The sequence below is a fragment of the Triticum dicoccoides genome, chromosome 1B (assembly GCF_002162155.2).
Source record: "Triticum dicoccoides isolate Atlit2015 ecotype Zavitan chromosome 1B, WEW_v2.0, whole genome shotgun sequence".
NCBI classification, from domain to species: domain Eukaryota; kingdom Viridiplantae; phylum Streptophyta; class Magnoliopsida; order Poales; family Poaceae; genus Triticum; species Triticum dicoccoides.
The window spans coordinates 409,328,691-409,339,240 of record NC_041381.1 but is presented as its reverse complement, the minus strand read 5'-3'; positions in this window follow the sequence as shown (position 1 = coordinate 409,339,240).

The following is a 10,550-nucleotide window of genomic DNA, read 5'->3' as shown; positions in this document are numbered from 1 at the left end:
CCATGGGCCTTCTACGGGCCGTATGATCCATGGACTTTCTACGAGCCGTATGATCCATGGGCCTTCTACGGGCCGTAGGATCCATTGGTCTTCTACGGGCCGTAGGATCCATGGGCCTTCTACGGAGCGTATAATCATTTCGCAAAACATGGGTCGTACTATTCGTGGACCATAACGGCCCGTTAATAGGCCGTATTTGATAATGCTATGAAAACAGCCCAACGGGTTAATGGGCCACAAACGGGACGAATGTAACCACGGGCTGAATTTGGCCCACAAAAAGAACATGCCAGTAACAGACCGTAACTAACCGAATTCTAGAAATGAGCCCAAGAATAAATGGGCCCTTAGAAGGCCGAAAGTTAACACGGGATGGAAACGGCCAACGGAATAATGGGTCGTCAATGGGTATAAAGCGATACACTGTTCATTATGGGCCAGTTTCATCTCGGGCCTTTAATGGGCCAAGAGTTACAAAGGGCCTCATATGGGCAGAAAGACATCATGGGCCATACATGGGCTGGAAGTTACAATGGGCTGGAATCATATTGGACGGCCCAGATGAAGCTACTGGGCTTAATTCCGATAGGCTGTAACGGGCCGGGAGTTAGCGGGCCGTAAATGGGCTATATACGAGCATGCTGTTAACATGCTTTCCGTAGGCCGGCTCGTTACCTTTTGACCAAGTCAAATGGGCCGACCTTTTCACCGGAATATGCCTCTGTTGGGTCATGCAACGTGTCGACGTATGATAGGTGCCTCCTGTCCAATGAGTGGATGACATCTGTCCCAACGGTGAGCCAACATGTGTTTCCTCCGGCCAATGAGAATTTTACACATGGAAAATCCCCATTGGTCCGGGATGTTAACGGGTTATCGGATCCGAAACCGTACCCAATAGCTTAACGGCAACCTGTTACGGTGGATGCCACGTGTTGGTCACCCTTGACGAAAGCACTTCTATGACGCGCGATTTATCATCATGGAAGTGGACGCTTCCGTGATGATAATTTTGGTAATGTCATGGAACACTTCTACGGCAACACATGTATGACTATCTTGATTCTGCCATAAAATCGTCATGGATGTACATGCATGATAGAAAACGTGACCTACTGTGACAAGCACGTATCATCACGGAAGTGTATTTTTTTGTAGTGTCAATTTCTTGATTGGCTTCGCTTCTATCCACTTGGTGAACTTTTCCACGATGACCAACAGATGGGTCATGCCGCCTCGTGCCATCTTGAACGGGCCGACCATATCCAAACCCCACACGGTGAATGGCCAGGTGATGGGGATGGTCTTGAGGGTGGAGGCCGGCAGCTGTTGCTTGGTGCTGAACTTCTGGCACCCCTTGCATTTCTTGACCAACTCTTTGGCGTCATCGAGAGCAGTCGGCCAGAAGAAACCATGGCGGAAAGCTTTGACTACAAGGGACCTGGAGGCGGCATGGTGGCCACATTCGCCTTGATGGATATCTCTGAGGATCTCCATGCCCTTCTCTGGTTCCACGCAGCGCTGATAGACGCCGGTCACACCGCATTGCAAGCTCTTGGTTGACGATGGTATAGGCGCCTGCTCTACACTGGATCTGTTGGGCTAGCACTTCGTCGACTGGTAGCACGTGGTTGACTAGATAGTCGCGTATGGGCCACCACCACTGAATACGACGACTGGTATGAGGGGGGCCGGGTTGGGAGGCGGTGGGCTGAGGCCGGCCGCTCCTGATGGTGCTGATGAAGTCCCAGGGCCGACTGCAGCAGCCCCCAGGCCGTCTGCTGGAGTTGCAGCCCCCAGACCGCCTGGTGAAGTCCCCGAGCCGACTGCTGAAGTGCCCGCGCCGACTGTTGAAGTCCCCAAGCCGGATCCGACTGCTCCAAGGGCAGTCGGCACGAAGATGGAGTCGAACTCTGGCGAGGGCTTGATAGACGACTTGTGGAGGCACTCGAGGGAGACGCCGGCTGGTATGGCTTGCCGGGTGGAGCCAATGCGGGCGAGGCCGTATGCTGCATCGTTGTCGGCTCGCGGCACGTGGATGAACTCGCATTCGTCGAAGTGGCCGCTCATCTGGTGGATGAGGAAGCTGTAGCTTGCCATGTTGGCGTCCTTGGCATCCCAGTCATTAGACGACTGCTGGACCACCAAGTCCAAGTCACTGTAGCAAAGGATGCGGCGGATGCCGATGTCTTTGGCCAGACGGAGCCCATTGATGAGTGCCTCGTACTCGGCTACGTTGTTGGAGGCGGCGAAGTGGATCTGCAGTGTGTACTTCATCTTGTTGCCTTTGGGAGAGGTGAGGATGATACCGCCTTCCAAGCCGGTGCGCATCTATGAGCCATCAAAGTGCATCCGCCAATGCGTAGAACCCATCGCTGGCGGCAGGTACTGGGACTCGGTCCAGTCGACGAGGAAGTCGGCCAGTGCTTGGGACTTGATAGCGGTGCATGGCTGGTAAAAGATGGTGTGGGGAGCCAACTCAATGGCCCACTTGGCCACCCGGCCCGAGGCATCCCTATTGCCCATGATCTCGGTGTGGGGAGCGGTGCAGATGACCGTGATGGAGTGCTCTTGGAAGTATTGCTCAGCTTCTTGGCGGCAATGTACACGCTGTAGCACATCTTCTGGTAATGGGGGTAGTTCTGCTTGGAGGATGACAAGACCTTGCTCAGGTAGTACACCGGCCTCTAGACCGACTGGGCCTTTCCGGCTTCTGGATGCTCAATGACAATCGTCGTGCTGATGACTCGGTTGGTCGCGGCGATGTACAGGAGCATGGGCTCTTTAGCAGCTGGAGCCGCCAAGATAGGCGGCGTTGACACCATACGCTTGAGCTGGAGGAAGGCGGCTTCCACCTGGTCATTCCACTCGAAGCATCTGGTTTTCTTCATGAGCTAGTACAGAGGGAGTGCCTTCTCACCCAGCCGACTGATGAAGCGGCTGAGGGATGCCAGGTACCCTGTGAACTTCTGGACGTCACGCAGCTTGGTGGGCTTCTCCATCCACTCGATGGCCTTGATCTTGATAGGGTTGCACTCGATGCTGCATTCTGAGACCAGGAAACCAAGGAGTTGGCCGGCTGGTACGCCAAAGAAACATTTCTCTGGGTTGAGTTTGATGTTGAAACGACGCAGGTTCTCAAAGGTCTCCCTGAGGTCTTCCATCAAGGTGCCACGCTTTTCCATCTTCACCACAATGTCGTCCACATAGGCGTGGGCATTACGTCTGAGTTTGTCGGCGTTCTGGGAATGGGGGTCCCCAGACTTGCCTGCCTGCAGCCTGCGGCGTGGCTCAGAGGGGCCCCAGCGCAGCCCATCTTCATTAACACAAACTCAAGACCCTCGCGAGGGGCCAAGCCTCGCGGGGCGGACGACAAGGAGCTTCCTCAGGCACGGCCTCATCAGGTGGGCTCGCGAGGAGGCGGAGAGTTCAAGGCAGTGTACCTCGCGAGGTGCCCATGACGCAAGCCATGACGACCAAGGGCGCCAATCGGGCGCCAGCGCGCGCAGTGTCCTCCTTTCCTCTTTGGTGCAAAGGGAGCAAGTGCAGGCGAGAGCATCAAGAAAAGGCATCCATTTCGGTGCAACAAGACCAAGACCAGCCCAACAGCAGGGAAGGAGTCATTGTGGAGCCCAAGCAGGCGTCACCACCAGAGCCTTTGACAGGCGAGGACCAACTTTAATTAGGATAAGTGTACCCGTTGTTCCCCTTCAAAATGGTCAATTGTTGGCGCCCTTCCCGCTCAATATTTGGGAAGAGGCCCACGGCCTTTGCCTATAAATAGGACTAGCCACCCCCAGGGTAGGGCATCTGGATCCTCACCAAGAAACCAGTAGATAGAGCAATTGAACTCCTCCTAGCAGTTCATCGCACCAGCCAAGAACAGACCCTCGCGAGGCTGTTCTTCCTTGTATTGTTCATCATCAGCCCAAGAGGCAATCCACCACACCACACACTGGAGTAGGGTATTACACCACAATGGTGGCCTGAACCAGAATAAATCTTGTGTCTCTTATGTTGTTCTGTTTGGTAGTTTAGATCCTAGCGATTCAGCGAGGAGCAGGCAGGCAGAGGGTTAAATCTCCACGCGCACCCCAGTGTTCGAACCTCAAGGGTTTGCCGGAACCCGAAATCCGACATTTGGGGTGCCATGTAGGGGTGCGCCGGAATTTTCCTTCCGTCTTCTCGTTCTTCCCCGACCATCGCATCCATGTCTGACGCTTGTCGGGCTCGCGCCGAGCACCGAGTCGCCCTCGCTTCCCATGTCGCCCAGACGGCTCCCGTCGGCGGGCGCCCTCGTCGTTCCCCGTCACCTGCCATCAATGCCGCCACCGGCCCGGCGGGGAACGAACAGCAAGCATCGTCCCAGCATCCATCCATGAGGCGGGACGGCCGCACTGCCACACCCTCGCTCACCCCCACTGGTTCTTCGTCACGCGCGCCCCATCGAGCTGCGCTCATCGTGGAAAACGAACTCCTGCGCTACCGCCCCATCGACGACGTCTACGAAGAGTGGCTCGACCGAGTCGCCGAGCTCGTTCGCGCCACAGGGGGCTCCCCCGCGCCGTCCTTCTCGCTGCACCGCGCCCCGCCCTGTGCAGGCAATGAAGCTCCTGGGGCGCCTCAGCCGCCTCCTCCTCAAGAAGGCGCCCTGGCCCCAAGGTGCGCGGCCCCTGGGCGGAACCCGCTCCGTCAGGCGCCAGCGCGGCAAGAGCAGAGGTGCCAAGAAGTCCCTCGCCCTCGAGAAGCTGCCCGAGCGCTCCCTGCTCTAGCACATCAAGACCCTGCGCTGCCCCCAGCTGCGGCGCATGGGGACCCACAGGACCAAGCTCTCCATCGCCCAAGGCCCCCTGTGGCCACAGCGGGCTGCCGCGCCTTCACCTCCGAGCTGCACAGCGTCGCGTGGCCCGGCAAGTTCAAGCCAGACCTGCCTCCTCGCTACGACGGCACGGCTGACCCTGCAGAGTTCCTCCAGCTCTACGAGTTGGGCATCGAGGCTTCCAACGGAGACAAAAAGGTCATGGCAAATTGGTTTCCCATGGCGCTCAAGGACGGAGCCCGCACCTGGCTCCTGAATCTGGCCCCAGGCACGATCTCCTCCTGGGACGAGATGCGCACCCGCTTCATCGCCAACTTCCAGGGTACTCGCGACCGGCCACCCGCCGTGAGCGACATGCGCCGTATCAAGCAGCAACCGGGGGAAACCCTGCAGAAGTACATCCAGCACTTCAACAACGCACGCCTCAAGATCCCCAAGGTAATGGAGGAGGCAGTCATCTCAGCCTTCTCCGACGGCGTGCGCGACGTCAAGATGAAGGAGGAGCTGGCGATGCATGAGGACCTGTGCACCTCCTTGGAGCTGTTCAACTTGGCGACCAAGTGCGCCAGGGCTGAGGAGGGACGCCTCTCCCTCCTCGAGCTGCCTGCCACGGACCCGGAAGAGAAGAAGCCCAAGGACAAGGACATGAAGCGCAAGGGGGCTGCCGTACTCGCGGCAGAGCCAGACACCAAGCAGGGCAGAGATCAGCCCGAATCCTCCAAGGGCAGTCGGTACTGCATGTACCACGACCTCCACACCCACAACACCAATGAATGCCAAGAGCTCTGGGCCATGCGTGAAGGAAGGGTCGGCAGATGTCCCGACCGCAGCGACCGGGGCTACGGCCGAGGAGGAGGAAGGAATGCAGGACGTTGGGAAGACCGCGGCCCACGCCAAGGGGTGGCGCGACCACCCTCGCGAGGATCACTGGCAAAACCCACCTCGCGAGGGAGGCTGGAGGGATCAGCCTCGCGAGGATCGCCCACAAGGGAACGCGGGCCTCCCTCCGCTGCCGCCGCAGCCAAGGAGAAATGAAGACCGTCATCAGGACGAGGGGGCTGGGGGCTTCCAGGAACCACATGCAATCGCCTGCATCCTGGGTGGAGCTCAAGCCCCAGCCTCTCAATGCATCTTCAAGCAGTTCGCCCGCGAAGTGAATGCAGTCCTCCCCAAGCTCGAGGCCACGCGCCCTCTCAGGTGGTCAGCATGCGCCATCACGTTCAGCTCAGTGGATCAGCTCAAGTGCGCGGCCACAACCGGAGTCCTCCCGATGCTTTGTTCCCCAATCATCAGCAACGTACTGGTCACTAGAACCCTCGTCAACGGCGGGGCAGGGCTCAACGTCCTGTCCATGGAAACGTTCAACAATCTCCAAGTGCCCTACAGCCAGCTTCAGCCAACCAAGCCTTTCTCCGGAGTCACCGACGGCTCCACGGTCCTGATTGGCCAGGTCCGCCTTCCTGTCACCTTCGGGGCACGCGACAACTACCGCACGAAGCTCATCGACTTCAACGTCGTTCACATTTGCCTGCCGTACAACGCCATCCTCGGGTACCCGGCGCTGGCCAAGTTTATGGCCGTAACCCACCATGGCTACAACATCCTCAAGATGCCAGGAAGTGGCGGGGTCATCACGGTGCCCTGCGAAGAAAGAGACGCAGTGTGCTCCCTGGAGCGAGCCTTTCAGGTTGCGTCACTGGAAGACCCGGACCGTGGAAGCAGGAGGCTTCCGAGGCCGCCCCCAAGAAGAAGAAGGCATCATCCGGCCCGGCCCCTCAGGAGGCAGACCCCTCAGGGCCCGCGCCTGCTCAGGGGGAACCTCCTTCCATCGCATAGGGAAGCGCGCCCGGCGCCCTCCTCAGGCAGGGCTCGGGGGCTCTCCCCTGGAGGGCCGCCGACCTCGCCAAGGTCACGAGGGAGGCGCTTGGGCACCACGTGGAGGCGTGTTTCGAAGCACGTTTCCCTCAAGAAGGAGCAAGGCAAGGAGGGCCAAACCCCCAGGAGTTCGTCAGCAAGGCCATTCAGGAGCTACAGGAGTCAAGGGTCATGAGAGGCAGTCGCCGCTTACCCGCTGTGGCCCCCCATCCAGGCGAGGATGGTGGGCTGCGCGTCTGCGTCGACATACCGGGGCTCAACCAAGCCGCGTCACAGGAGAGCCTCTGGCCCTCGCAAGTGGGACGCTGCGAGGGTCCTCCCCACAGCTACGTTCGCATGCCTTATGGCTTGCCGAACGCGGCTGTTGCGCACCAGCGCCTCATGAGGGCCATCCTGGAGGCTCAAGAGGTCAGGCGTTCCGCAGCCCTGGTGGAGATGGAGATGGCCCGCAAGGAGCCGCCAGCGCCTCCGGAGCCTCCTGAGGCCCCTGGGCCTGGGGGCTCGTGAGGATCGGCTCCCGCAGCCCACCGAGTCTGCTACACCAACACCCCTTCGTCCCCAACATCATTAGGTGACATCTTTCAAGTTTCATTTCCGGCTGGGAGCGCCCTCAGGGCCACATTATTCCCAGGCCGCGTGGGTCCGTCCCTGCGGCGTGTATCCCTTTTATTTCATGTTCTTAGCTTACCTTATTGGGGACGCCCCTCGGGCTGCATCATCCCCAAGTCGCTCGGGCCTGACCCAGCAGCGTGTACCCTTCTTGCGTTTATCTTAGGGCTATGCTTTCGACCCATCATGCTTGTTATTTGGTGCCTTTTCCTCCTGGGTGTCGGAATCTTGGGCGTTAAAGGGGGGTGCCTGAGCATCGCGACTCAGGGCTCCTACCGTCTCTCCAGCCCTCACCCTCTGGTTTCGTCCATGGCATCGCGACCTGGCATGCCAGCGACGGCTGAGACCACCTCGAGAGCCGAGACCCGAGGACGTAGAGTTTCGACATCTAACCCAGCTTGCGCGTTAAAGGGGGGGTGCCTGAGCATCACGACTCAGGGCTCCTACCGGCTCTCCAGCCCTCACCCTCTGGTTTTGTCCATGGCATCGCGACCTGGCATGCCAGCGAAGGCTGAGACCAGCTCGAGAGCCGGGACCCGAGGACGTAGAGTTTCGACATCTAACCCAGCTTGCACGTTAAAGGGGGGGTGCCTGAGCATCGCGACTCAGGGCTCCTACCGGCTCTCTAGCCCTCACCCTCTGGTCTTGTCCATGGCATCGCGACCTGGCATGCCAGCGACGGTTGAGACCAGCTCGAGAGCCGGGACCCGAGGACGTAGAGCACCGGCATCTGGCCAAATTTGCAGGAACACACTCCAAGATAAGGCCCAGAGCCAGGCGCAACCCGCCTTGAGGTAGGGCCCCATGAGTCCCGCGCAGGCTCACGGGTGCCCCAATATGCCTCGCCAGGCCTTTCGTGCCTCGTCGCCTCTCCAAAGCAACTAACGGCTAACTGTCGATTACCACGACGAACTCTCGTTCCTTTTGTGATGAGCCTGCAGGGTCCCTCCAAGGAGCATCGCCAGGCAAGGCCCTCACGGTGCCTTCTTCGCTCTGGTCCGCACAAACCGCTTGCACGTTAAAGGGGGGGTGCCTGGGCATGGCGACTCAGGGCTCCAACCGGCTCTCCAGCCCTCACCCTCTGGTCTTGTCCATGGCATTGCGACCTGGCATGCCAGCGACGGCTGAGACTCGCTCGAGGGCCGGGACCCGAGGACGTAGAGCAGAAAGGGGAGCGAAGGCGAGAGGGGAGGAGCATGTGAGGACCTCGCCAAGCAACCCCTCATCGGCCAAGGCACGGATCTAGCGCCGCACCAGGAAGCGTTTCCTGACCCTCGAGATAAGTCACTGTCCGGAAACACTAGTTATCGCAGCACCATCCCCGCACCTAATGCAATCCCATGTTAGCAACGTCGCTCTCCTTTCTCACCGAGTGATGGCTGCTTGAGCGCTAAGGGGCACCTCCTGAGCATCGTGACTCAGGGGCTCTTACCGGACCCCGGGCCGCTCACCTCCTGGCCTTGACCACGGCATCGCGACCTGGCATACCAGCGACGGCTGAAGCCGCCTTGGGACTGGGACCTGTCGGCGCAGAGCATCAAGCCCTCACGAGGTCTGAAAAGGAGGAAACTAAGCTAAAATGGAATAAGCATCTCGTACTGCTTCGCAATAAGGATCATATTGACAAATGGAGCTGCAAACATCTTACAAGCCCCCGCGGGGTACATTCTTGGCTCCTCGCAGGAACAAAAGACGCGAATCCTAAGGAGTCCTAACTACAGAGGCCATCGCGGCGGACACCATCATCAACAGTGGGCCGCCCAGCACCGGCGCCAACCCCATCCAGATCAGGGGCGGCAATGGCCTGACTAGCCCGCCCTGCTTCGGGAGCGGCGCAGGCTCGGGGGCTCGTAGCTGTCGTCGCTCGTCTCTGGAGTCGCGAAGAGCTCAGCGGAGTCGCTGGATCCACCGGCGCCTCCACCGCCTGGGGAGCTGCCGGGGGAGCGGTTGGCCGGCCTCTGTCTCGCCGCGGCAGGGTCCCGACCGCCTCTTCCGGGGCAGCGCTCCAGCCGGCGACCCTCCGCATCGAAGACCTTGAAGGACATCACCGAAGCACCGTCATACTCCAGGTGGATCGTGAGGGCGCCCCTTGTCCTGCAGACCCGGGCGACCTCGCCCCAGCCTCGAGTCATGAAGACCTCGCCCGGGGAAACGACCGCGACCTCTGCCCCGGTCGCGAGGGTGCCGCAGCCGACGTGCTGCAGCCAAAGCCCCAGGGGTTCCCCCTGCCGGATGACGGAGGCGAAAAAGGGGGGAGACGAATCCAAGACTTAGGAGGCGTGGCGGCGCGAAGCACGAACTCTCGGCAGGAGCTCTCGGCATGGACTCCAGGGGGAAGACGCACACCTTCGTGACCCGCCGGCACCGACGGCGGCGCCACCCGTGGCGTTCGACGTCGGCTCCTTCAGGGCCATCGGTATGCGTGTACAAGGGAAGTTGGAACCCTGGTGGTGGCCGCTCACACCAGGGCCTCGGCGCTCCCTGGCGGATACCCTCACCCCGATGCCAGAGGGCAAGCCGTTTCTTCGGTGGAAGCGGGTCAGGATCCTCTTGGGGAGCTTTTCCCTTCTCTTCCACGGAGAACCGGCGGATCAGAGCCATTGCAGCAGGACGGAGCAAGGCCCAGGAAGGAGGAGAAGCAGTGGGAGTAGACTGGAGGGCGCGCGCCGTCCATACTTATAGCCAGTGAAGACCAACCGTCGACCTCCACGATCACAGGTAATCATGACCCGCTTTGCATGCAGGGACTTGTCGAATCCGTGCAGTTACCAAGGCGTCGTGGGGAAGTGGAGGCACCCACGTCCAATCAACCGCCACGCAGCACCCAAGGCCGCAGGCTGTTAGGGCCCGCGACGCTTCGCACTTGCCCTTTCGCCTCTCTGCTCGGCCAAGTCCGGGCGCGCCGTGGGCCCGGGGGCTACTGTCGGCGTTCTGGGAACAGGGGTCTCCAGACTTGCCTGCCTGCGGCCTGCGGCGTGGCTCAAAGGGGGCCCAGCGCAGCCCATCTTCATCAACACAAACTCAAGACCCTCGCGAGGGGCCAAGCCTCGCGGGTCGGACGACAAGGAGCTTCCGCACTACAAGGATAACCCCTATAAAGCAACGCAAATTCTACAACATTTTAACTATATGTTGTAAGATTCACAATAGATACGGGTATAAGCGTTGAAGCATATGCGTTCCAGATTTACAGCTCACGACGCTACATATGAAAAAAAAAAAAAAAGAGAAGAGAGATGCGCTAACA